Source organism: Cyprinodon tularosa, unplaced genomic scaffold (genome assembly GCF_016077235.1).
Source record: "Cyprinodon tularosa strain WSP-4 unplaced genomic scaffold, ASM1607723v1 ctg952, whole genome shotgun sequence".
NCBI classification, from domain to species: Eukaryota; Metazoa; Chordata; class Actinopteri; order Cyprinodontiformes; family Cyprinodontidae; genus Cyprinodon; species Cyprinodon tularosa.
Genome location: NW_024039732.1, coordinates 47931 through 58741, shown reverse-complemented (window position 1 = coordinate 58741; position 10811 = coordinate 47931).

The window sequence follows — 10811 nt, the reverse complement described above, 5'->3', positions numbered from 1 at the left end:
TCAAAGTTTGACGTACTGTGCGTTCAGAGATGCTCTTCTGCCCACCTTGGTTGTAACGGCTGGTTATTTGAGTCACTGTTGCCCTTCTATCAGCTCAAACCAGCCTGGCCATTCTCCTCTGACCTCTGGCATCAACAAGGCATTTCCGCCCACAGAACTGCCACTCACTGGATGTTTTTTCTTTTTCGGACCATTCTCTGTAAACCCTAGAGATGGTTGTGCGTGAAAATCCCAGTAGATCAGCAGTTTCTGAAATACTCAGACCAGCCCTTCTGGCACCAACAATCATGCCACGTTCAAAGTCACTCAAATCACCTTTCTTCCCCATACTGATGCTCGGTTTGAACTGCAGGAGATTGTCTTGACCATGTCTACATGCCTAAATGCACTGAGTTGCTGCCATGTGATTGGCTGCTTAGAAATTAAGTGTTAACGAGCAGTTGGACAGGTGTACCTAATAAAGTGGCCGGTGAGTGTATATATATATATGTTGATGTTAAGGATTTTTACCACTTGCCCTTTGGGCAAGTGACTTTCACATTTCATTTGCCTTGTCATATATAAATGAAACATGTTTGTTTTTTAAATGTTTTTTTTTGTAATTTAGTAAGTTTCCAGGTTCCTGGTGTGTATCTGCATGCATCAGATAATGAACTCAAGCCCTCATTACCTTGTTAACATGCTTTTCAATCCTTCCTGCTCGTTCTTTTCAAACTAAACTTTGCTTTAAACTGTTGTGTGCTTGGAAAAATATAAATTGCAATGTTAAAAAAAAACAAAAAACTTACACTACTACTACTACTCACCAATTTAACATGTTTAACTCTATAACATTTAAATGCACCACTACAATGTCTTAGAGAAATAAACTTAATTAACATTCTTTATTGTATGACTGTACAGAAGACTGCCATATGATAGAAATATTTACACCGTGCGCATACAATTATTATTATTTTCCTAATCCCTGACTGATCATTTTTAATCTAGCGTGTATTATAGTATAGATTAAACTCATCATCCAGCTGCTGCTCTGCAGAATTCTCTCCCAAGAGCTGAATCATGGACAAAAATCCTGCCATCTAGCGGAAAATCATGCAGCTTTTTCAAATTACGTGAGAATGTGTACAAAATAACAAAGATGGCACCGGCAACGCTTGTGGGTCGTTTTCAGCGAATGTCGGTGATTTTGTGGAAGCTCATTGGTAGAATTCTCTTATGACAGAAAGAAGGCTGACGATTCACTCCATTGTCTCCGGAGGGGGGAAACATTTATTTACAAAACCAAATTCATACAGCTGTCTTAAACACTTCATACATTCAGTGCTATGTCCTCACATCTGTAGTTTTCCCCCACCTTCAATCCATTGTGAGCGGCCTTTTATAGGCTCCACAACGCACTGTGTGGATGCACGTGCACGACTGGACGCTCTGAAGAACTTTCTGGAAGTTCTTGTCCTGTGACCCGATTGCGCGCGTGGGCCTTAAAGACCCTGTTTTTGCCAAGACTTGTACGTGACTTCCAGCTTGTAAAAATCCTGTTATTGCCAAGATTTGTGCATGACTTCCAGCCTGTAGACTCCCTGTTTACATGTTGCAATCTCTGTGTTGCTAAGTGGGCATAAGGTCAGAAACAGGACTACATAACGCAGTACAACTGCTTCCTTGTTTGGCAAGCCAGCCAGCATTAGAGACTTTATTTATTGCTAAGACTCATACTTGAACTTCAAGATGTACTGTTTTGTTGCTAAGTAAGTATAGGGCCATGTTGTAGGATATATTCTGATTCTGATTTCTGATTCTGATATGATATAAGACAATAAAACTGCTACTACATTCCCCCCTGTAGTTCATTGCAGATGAAATACTTTGTGATGTTACATGGTGATGTAAATACTACGCGACTAAGTGCACTTACATGTGTGTGAAGTTTAAGTGAAAAAAAAAACCCGAAATATTAACGTTACGGACACAGCCTGATATGGATGGAAGTTGGGGGATACTAACCTTTAAATTAAACCATTAACTAACCATTACTAAGTATCATAATTAATAATAAAAGTCAGTCAGAAGTCAGTCAGTCAGTACTACTCTAAACAGCCTGCTATGGATGGTTTACAATGTAAAATAATAAAACAGTAATACAGGTTATAATGCAAAAAATATGGCACGTTACAATCATCAGGTTTATATTTGCAGAATACAAGAATAATCGATACTTGTGTTGTCTTCTTTCCTGTTGAAAAAAATCAAAAATATAGTTCTTTCACTTCAGGGCTCTGTCCCTGGCTTTTAAAGGCATGAACACAGCATCAGCGGTTCCCGCCTTTAGTATTTCGCAGTCAGAAGTCGAAGGTTTGCAGTCTCATGCTTGGGGTCACAGGTCTTTACAATCCATCCCCTCAAAATGAGTAAGACAGAAAAACCACAATTAGTGTTCTTATCAGCAAATATCAACTAATCTTAGAAAATAATATTCATATTATTCCAATCCTATTGTAGTACGTAGTGTTTTACTTATCTAATTCAATTGGAGAGCGATCCCATTCCCCCCTGTGATGCTTTCATCACATCTGGTCCTCTCGGTCGTCCATCTGCTGGTCGCTCCTTGGTGTTGCATTCTTTCGACGTGTAGCTAGAGTTCGCTGGTCCTCTTGTCCTTTCATTAATCTTTGATGTACCTCCCTATTATTTGAGTTCAGTCAGTCTGCTCCTTGGTTGTCCTGGTCCCCTGGGCCTCGCATATCGTTCATGTGTCCATGGCTTATGCAGATCCAAAGTGAGGGCAGTCCTTTTCCCAGTGTCCTTAAATCTCACTATCAGATGTGACCCTGAGAGGGAAAAAAAACTGACCAGTATCTTGAAACGAAATCTAGAGAGTCCAGTTTCTGTAATTAATGTTCAAATTAAATTAAGAGAACTTTTGATTGTTGCAGTAAAGTCCCATTGTCTCTTGGTGTATCTTCTCTCTTATCTGCAATTATTAATATTTCCAAATATCCTCCAATAATCTGTAAAATTTAAATCTCAGAGAATCAACCTTCATGATAATAGTGAAATAAGTCATGTAACACGATTGTAGGACTTCAGATTGGACCTCAGGCCAAAACAACAAATAAAATAGTTTATCTTTTGTAGGAATCATCTTACCTGTTTAAAGAAACATGAAATAAATTACAATCATCTTACCTTCCTAGGATAACAAAAACAGGAGAAAACTTTACTCAAAGAAAATGGCAGTCCAATCCTACTGTGCAAAAGTAATTTTGAGTGATAGATAAAAAAATTTTTGCGATTATTCTACTTGCCCAGCGGCCAAATGCAATGAAATTTGTACTCTCCCGACAATAAAAACTACTTGCCCCGGGCGATGGGGGGATGGTTAACATCAAGCCCTGATGTATATACACTCACCGGCCACTTTATTAGGTACACCTGTCCAACTGCTCGTTAACACTTAATTTCTAAGCAGCCAATCACATGGCGGCAACTCAGTGCATTTATGCATGTAGACATGGTCAAGACAATCTCCTACAGTTCAAACCGAGCATCGGTATGGGGAAGAAAGGTGATTTGAGTGACTTTGAACGTGGCATGATTGTTGGCGCCAGAAGGGCTGGTCTGAGTATTTCAGAAACTGCTGATCTACTGGGATTTTCACGCACAACCATCTCTAGGGTTTACAGAGAATGGTCCGAAAAAGAAAAAACATCCAGTGAGCGGCAGTTCTGTGGGCGGAAATGCCTTGTTGATGCCAGAGGTCAGAGGAGAATGGCCAGACTGGTTTGAGCTGATAGAAGGGCAACAGTGACTCAAATAACCACCCGTTACAACCAAGGTGGGCAGAAGAGCATCTCTGAACGCACAGTACGTCGAACTTTGAGGCAGATGGGCTACAGCAGCAGAAGACCACACCGGGTGCCACTCCTTTCAGCTAAGAACAGGAAACTGAGGCTACAATTTGCACAAGCTCATCAAAATTGGACAATAGAAGATTGGAAAAACGTTGCCTGGTCTGATGAGTCTCGATTTCTGCTGCGACATTCGGATGGTAGGGTCAGAATTTGGCGTCTACAACATGAAAGCATGGATCCATCCTGCCTTGTATCAACGGTTCAGGCTGGTGGTGGTGGTGTCATGGTGTGGGGAATATTTTCTTGGCACTCTTTGGGCCCCTTGGTACCAATTGAGCATCGTTGCAACGCCACAGCCTACCTGAGTATTGTTGCTGACCATGTCCATCCCTTTATGACCACAATGTACCCAACTTCTGATGGCTACTTTCAGCAGGATAATGCGCCATGTCATAAAGCTGGAATCATCTCAGACTGGTTTCTTGAACATGACAATGAGTTCACTGTACTCAAATGGCCTCCACAGTCACCAGATCTCAATCCAATAGAGCATCTTTGGGATGTGGTGGAACGGGAGATTCGCATCATGGATGTGCAGCCGACAAAACTGCGGCAACTGTGTGATGCCATCATGTCAATATGGACCAAACTCCCTGAGGAATGCTTCCAGCACCTTGTTGAATCTATGCCACCAAGAATTGAGGCAGTTCTGAAGGCAAAAGGGGGTCCAACCCGTTACTAGCATGGGGTACCTAATAAAGTGGCTCACTATTATCATCATTGTCATATCAGTTAGGCTACTGAAATGTAGCTGGTAGAATTAAAGCAGATCAATGAAAATAAAATTTAAGCTACAGAAGAAGCATTTTTTTAGCAAAGCTAAAACCCGTCGATGTTGAAAGCAGATTTCTGAACTAATGCGGCGGGGTTACAGGCTGATGTGGACCCCTGTCTCCTCAGGAGCCAATCAGGAAAGCTATTTTTAGCAGCCGTTTGGGCAGCAGATGGTAGCTTATAGAGAGTGGGGGGCAATTTACAGTAAACAGATTTTTTTATCTCTGGCAGGTCATGGTGAGAGCTACAACAGTCTGCAAGTTAATAAGAGCATTGGAACAAACTGGTAGGACAAGACGTAAGTGAGATAAAGTAATCTCAGCATGACTCTGAACAAGCCCTGAGGCAGCCAGCTAGTTAAGGCTGAAGAGATGATTTATGGAGAAACTCTGCAAAATGTTTGGTCAACAAAGACAGAAGGCAACCAGACAAACGGCTGAAGGTCAGTAGAAATAATCAAAGAGACGGAAATCTACCAGGAGCTTCTTCTCTTCTATGGTTTGTCTAGTTTTCCTTTGTTTTAGTCATATATTTTAAGGAGAGGGACATACTAAGTGTAAAAGTGTGTGAGTTACTGAGCCTTCTTTAACGTTTACAAATGTCACTCTTTTTTATTTGGAAATAAATGATGCTCTTGATTCCACACAGAAAATGAAATGTTCCCCTGGCAGGAAAACGCTTCAGACCTTCAGATCTCTGATCTGGAACTGTTCTCCATCACCTGAACACTCTGGACTCATCTTACCTCCATGTTTTATGATTCCACTGATCCTCCTCCTGTCTGGCCTGAGAACCGTCGCTTGGCTTTAGATTCTGTATTTTGAAAAGAGACCAAAAAAAAAAAAAACCCAAAACATTTTAAACTTCCACAAGGTTGTTTGTTCGGCCCACTGCTGATCCCACTGCCTCGCCCCTCTGTCCAGGGTCTCTTTCAGAGCTTTTCTAGGAACATAGCTCTAGTCAGAGCCTCTATACAGTCTCTGCATGGCCCAATAGAACAGCAGCCATCAGCCAAACGGTGACGGAGCGTCAGCAGCAGAACCAGCAGCTCTCCTCCTCTAACTGCTGCTCTGTTAATCTTCTGCTTTCGTTCAGTTGTTCAAATCTCCTCTGATTAAAACTATATAATGATTTTCAGAATGTTACAGTTAAACAGAAATCCTTCCGTTTTGACACTTTCATTTCCCTCTGATGTAGATCAGCCTCAGAAGCATATGGGGAGTGTTAAAGTAGCTCAGGCTGAGATGTGGGGGGGTGCACTGTACGGCCATGCTGACCCGCTGTGAGATGAACTATCATGAGCAATGAAGTCAAAGCAGCAACTAACACCATCTGTCCAGGTTCCATGTTTGCCTTCATGCACAGGCAGCACTGGTGAACCTAAATGGTTCTATTCCTGGATGTGATCTCTGTGTGGAGGACATAAGGAGTGTGTGGGGGGACTCCTCTGTTAGCGTTAGCATCTTTGAAATGACAGAAGGAGAAAAGACGACCTTTAGGATGGCTTAGAGCCAACAACAGTTCAGTAGCTTCTGGCATTCGCATCTCTCCAACAATTTGCTGCATTGTTTTTAATTTTCCTTTACAGTGACGTCCTGTTTCTAGTCAGCCAGGAGCCGTGGCCGCGCTGATGCAGGGGGTTCCCTGCATCAGCAGGGACCTGGACCCCAGGCAGTCAGGATGAAGGAACCTGCTCCTGAATGGAGGCCCTGCAGGGATATCAGAGCTAGAAGTATAGAGAGTGTACAGGAAGTACGGCCGTGATACTTGTGTCCTTAACCTGGATGTGTGTCTGTTGTTTGTCAGCTTGACAAACAAACATTTCGCTTAGGGCCACAGTTATGAAGGTAGATTTGTTTCTTTATTATTCAATCAAAAAAAAACAGTTGCTTCAATCAAACAATATATTTTCAATTAAAAAAAATTTCATTTCAATGAAAAAAAAAACTTTTCAATCAAAGAAAAAAAGTATTTGAATGCAAAAATATATTTGAGACTCACTTTTCTTTGATTGAAAATGTTTCATTTGATAGAAGTCTAGTCTTTTTTGTTTAAAGCAACTTTTTTAATTGAAGTAACATTGTTTTTTGATTGGACCGCATAATGGGTAGGACATTTGTGTCTTTATTATTCAATCAAAAAAGAAGTTGCTATAAACAAACAAACAACAGAATCAATAAAAAAAGTAACTTCAATGAAAAGATAAATGTTTTCAATCATAGAAAACAGTTTTTAAATGCAAATAAAATATTTGAGACTCAAAAAATTGCATTTGAACACTTTTTTATTGTTGAAAATGTTCCCTTTGGTTGAAGGGATCTATATTGTGTTTGGGCCAGACATGGGTAGGACATTTTCTTCTTAATCATTCAATTCCCAAAAAGTTGTTTCAATCAAAAAAAAAAAAAAAGAAAGAAAACTGCAAATGCAAAAAATGACTCTATGAATAAATTGTTTTTTTTTTTTATTGATTTTTTTTTGAAGTGCAAAAGTTCAAATATTTTTTGATTGAATAATTTTGACACAAATGTTCCGCAGTGGGCGGGTGCTTCTCTATTGGTCAGACTGTTTGATTGACAAGTGCAGTTACACAGTAGTGCAGTGTCGCAGTTAGCCGATCAAATAAAACATTTTCAATCAAAGAAAAGCAGTGCTCAAATGTATTTTTTTGAGTCTCAAATATATTTTTGCATTAAAATACTTTTTTTCTTTGATTGAAGCAACCTTTTTTTGATTGAATAATAAGGAAACAGATCTACCTTCATACACGGTTAGGTCAGGATCACCACTGATGCTCCTTTATGTGTTCTAGTTTGGTCGCGTTGATCAGAATTCCAAAAAAGTTAAAATCAATCCTCTGGACTTTGTTTCCAAGTTTGAAGACGTTTCTCTTCCATCCAGGAAGCTTTTTCAATTCAAAATGTCAGAAATAGCGTTTAGTTCCAGGTTTTATCCAGCAGCCCAACAAAGCCTGGTTTATGTTTAGAAAACATTCAAACGAACGAACGGGTCCCCCCTTATGGAATGGGGGTCGTTTGGGGTCTTTGTTAGCCTGTAATGCCCCATACCTGTCTATGTCTCTGATAGGGGGTTGTTATCAATTAAAGAAACAAATCATGATTATTATCATTTAGCTGTAGTTAAACAAACACAAGACCAGAACTGGTGTAAACAACATTTGCTGGTAAATTCAGATATTGATTGTTCATTGATAATCCAATCCCTCTAATTATTACTTTCTAAAGATGTAGTGAGTAATATATCGCAATATCAGCTGTGCTGCTGCCATCAACACCTTTGTTTCTAGATGTTGGAGCTTGGCCTGTTTTCCAGTGTAGTCCTGTTTCTCTGACTGTGACTAACTGGATGTGCTCTCTCCATCCTCTGACATGGGAGCTGGCTCGGAGCTCGTCTGCCTGGCTGTGTGTTTCCTGGACGGGGCCGCCTGTGGAGCTGGTTGACAGTTGCCTTTTGTATCTATGCTTCTTTTTCTATGTCTGCTTCTGTCTCCTTGAACCCCAGTGGGCCTCAGCAGATGGCCGCTCACACTGAGCCTGGTTCTGCTGGAGGTTTCTTCCTGTTCAAAGGGAGTTTTTCCTCTCCACTGTCGCTACAAGCATGCTTAGTGTGAGGGATTGCTGAAGAGTCAATGAGTCGATGCAATCAGCTGGTTTTCCTTAGATAGAAAACTTTGAATCAATCTGACTGGATGATCTGGTGAACTGGAAAGTGTGTTGATGATGTGAATTGGAGCTAGGCTGGTAATTTTAATATAACTAACTTCATCGTGTTTGACAGCCAATCACACCAGAAAACACAGAGGGCCAATCAGGAGCTTGTTGGCGCAGTAAACTCAGGGTAGCAGGGTTCAGCTTGAGCTGGGGTTTTCCGCTGGGTCCTAGTGCTAGATGAATATCTGTGTATTGTAGCATAACATTGCTTTTCGGACAGTAAAATGAGAAGGGGACCAAAACACACATTTGAAAAAGTGCAGCAGACGCTTCCCCCTCAAATTACGTCCTCGATCTGAGTGAAGGGGGAGGGAGGTTAGATTGTAATCATTTGGATTTCCACTGAAATAGATAATTTATTTTTAGTAAACTCATAAACAGTACATTTTGAGTTTTGTTTTTACATTTTAAAACTGGCTTTTCATACAAACATGTTCCTTTCCTAATAAATTGTCTTTGCCGAGTTCATTTGGGATCTTTAATAAAAATAGATCTTAAATCCATATTTCCTTTCTTTATTTGGAGATTCTGTGTCCCAAAGTTGCAGTTTAGCTGTGAATTTTCATTAAAAATAGGTATCCTGTGCTCACTGAGACAAAAACAAAAGTTGATTTATGAAATGAATGGATTTACGACATGTAGGGGGAAACAGTTAACACTTGTTTTGTTGATAAATAATGTGAAGAATCAGTCTCCTGTAATCATGTTGAAGCGGTGCGAGCATTTAGCACACAGATGTAGGTTTAATAAATAAATGGTTGGTGCACTGCAAAAAAAAAAGGCAAATTTTTCTTAAATTAAGTGCATTTTCTCTTGAATTGAGGACGCTTTGCCAATGGAATGAGAAAATTTTCATTTCAAATTAGTAATAATAGCATTGTCTTATTTCAAGTGCATAGTATCTAATTATCTTATTTTAAGAGTAAAAATACAAATTTAATTGGCAAATCGTCTTATTTACCTCATCAAATGAAGTTTAAATAAACTTAATTAAAGATGTTTTTTACTTAATTTATATTGCTGTTGCAGTGAGGACTCCCAGTTGATCAGAACTACTTTGTTCCAGTTTGCTGGTTTATTTGCACAATGAAACAACCTGACCCACCGTCCCTGTTAAACATCACAGTTAGGATATTAACTCTAACCAATGAACACTGAAGGTTGCATATTTAGAAAATATTAACTGAAATTGTAAAATCTGCATGAAAAAATGATTCATGATTTCATTTAGGTGGAAAACAGTGAGATAATTATAATTTAGAAACAACAGCTGTGCTTGTTATCCTGTTCATACTTCTTTCAGATTTTTCCTTCAGAGTAAAATATAAACCATAACAGAATAATGAGATACTGATAAAATGGAGCAACATCAGCGTTGATTAGGATAGAAGCATTTCTGATATGGACACCCACCATCTTCAGCCAAGTTAAAGTGCCAAAGTCAGCCATGGTTCCTTTGTTGATGTGAGCTGGAAGTTAAGCAGCGCTCCATGCTCTGCGCATTCGGCTCATCATCCGGAGCTGTTTAGTATTCTGTGGGTGTAAAAAGGAGTTTGGCGGAGCACTGGGTGGCAGAGCGGACCACTTTGTCATTAATGTGCCCATTGCTGTTATAATGTGCCTAATGACATCGCTCTCAGATGGCATGCTGTGAGCTCGACCACAGGGAGCCCGGCTCAAACGTCTGCAGGCACCGACGCCTCCCGTCATCAATCCCACATGTCTTTTCACCAAAATCTGAAGCCTTGAGATAATGTCTTTCATGGTTCAGCAGTCTTACAGGGTTTTCCCTCCAGCCTGGCCTTGAAATGGGCAAATTAAGAGTTCCTTTGAAACAAATTGGAATTACACCCCTCGATGCCTTAATGTCAGAATGTGTGAGCGCTGATGTCCCAGGTCTCAGTGCTGATGGGATGTGAAGATCTGAAAAATACAGTGTAAGGAGGGGAGGGGGGGCGTAAAGATATGCGGGACCCCCACATGCTCAGCATGGAGAGCAGCAGCTAATGTCTGAGCAAAGGGAAGATTGGAAGGGTTCCATCTTCGGCGTTAGCGGGGAAATATGGAGCCCCATGAAAAGAGACTGGATGACGGCCCTGAACAAATGACCCATGGAGTTATTCAGCTGGCAGGCAGCTTCACTCCCAGCTGTGGACATGAATACATACAACTGGAACTGACTTCATCGCTTTTAATTCTGCTTCTGGAAAATATTAATCTCACCTATTATATATAGAATTAGTAGTTTTACTGTCATTGCAGCACTGATATATTACTGGATATGCAGTGAGTCAGCGCTGACGCCGCCGCTGCTGCAGACGTTAACAACACAGACTCTTTTCAAAGGCCTATAAACTTTTAGAAGAACTTGAATCTAATTGAAATCTGACGT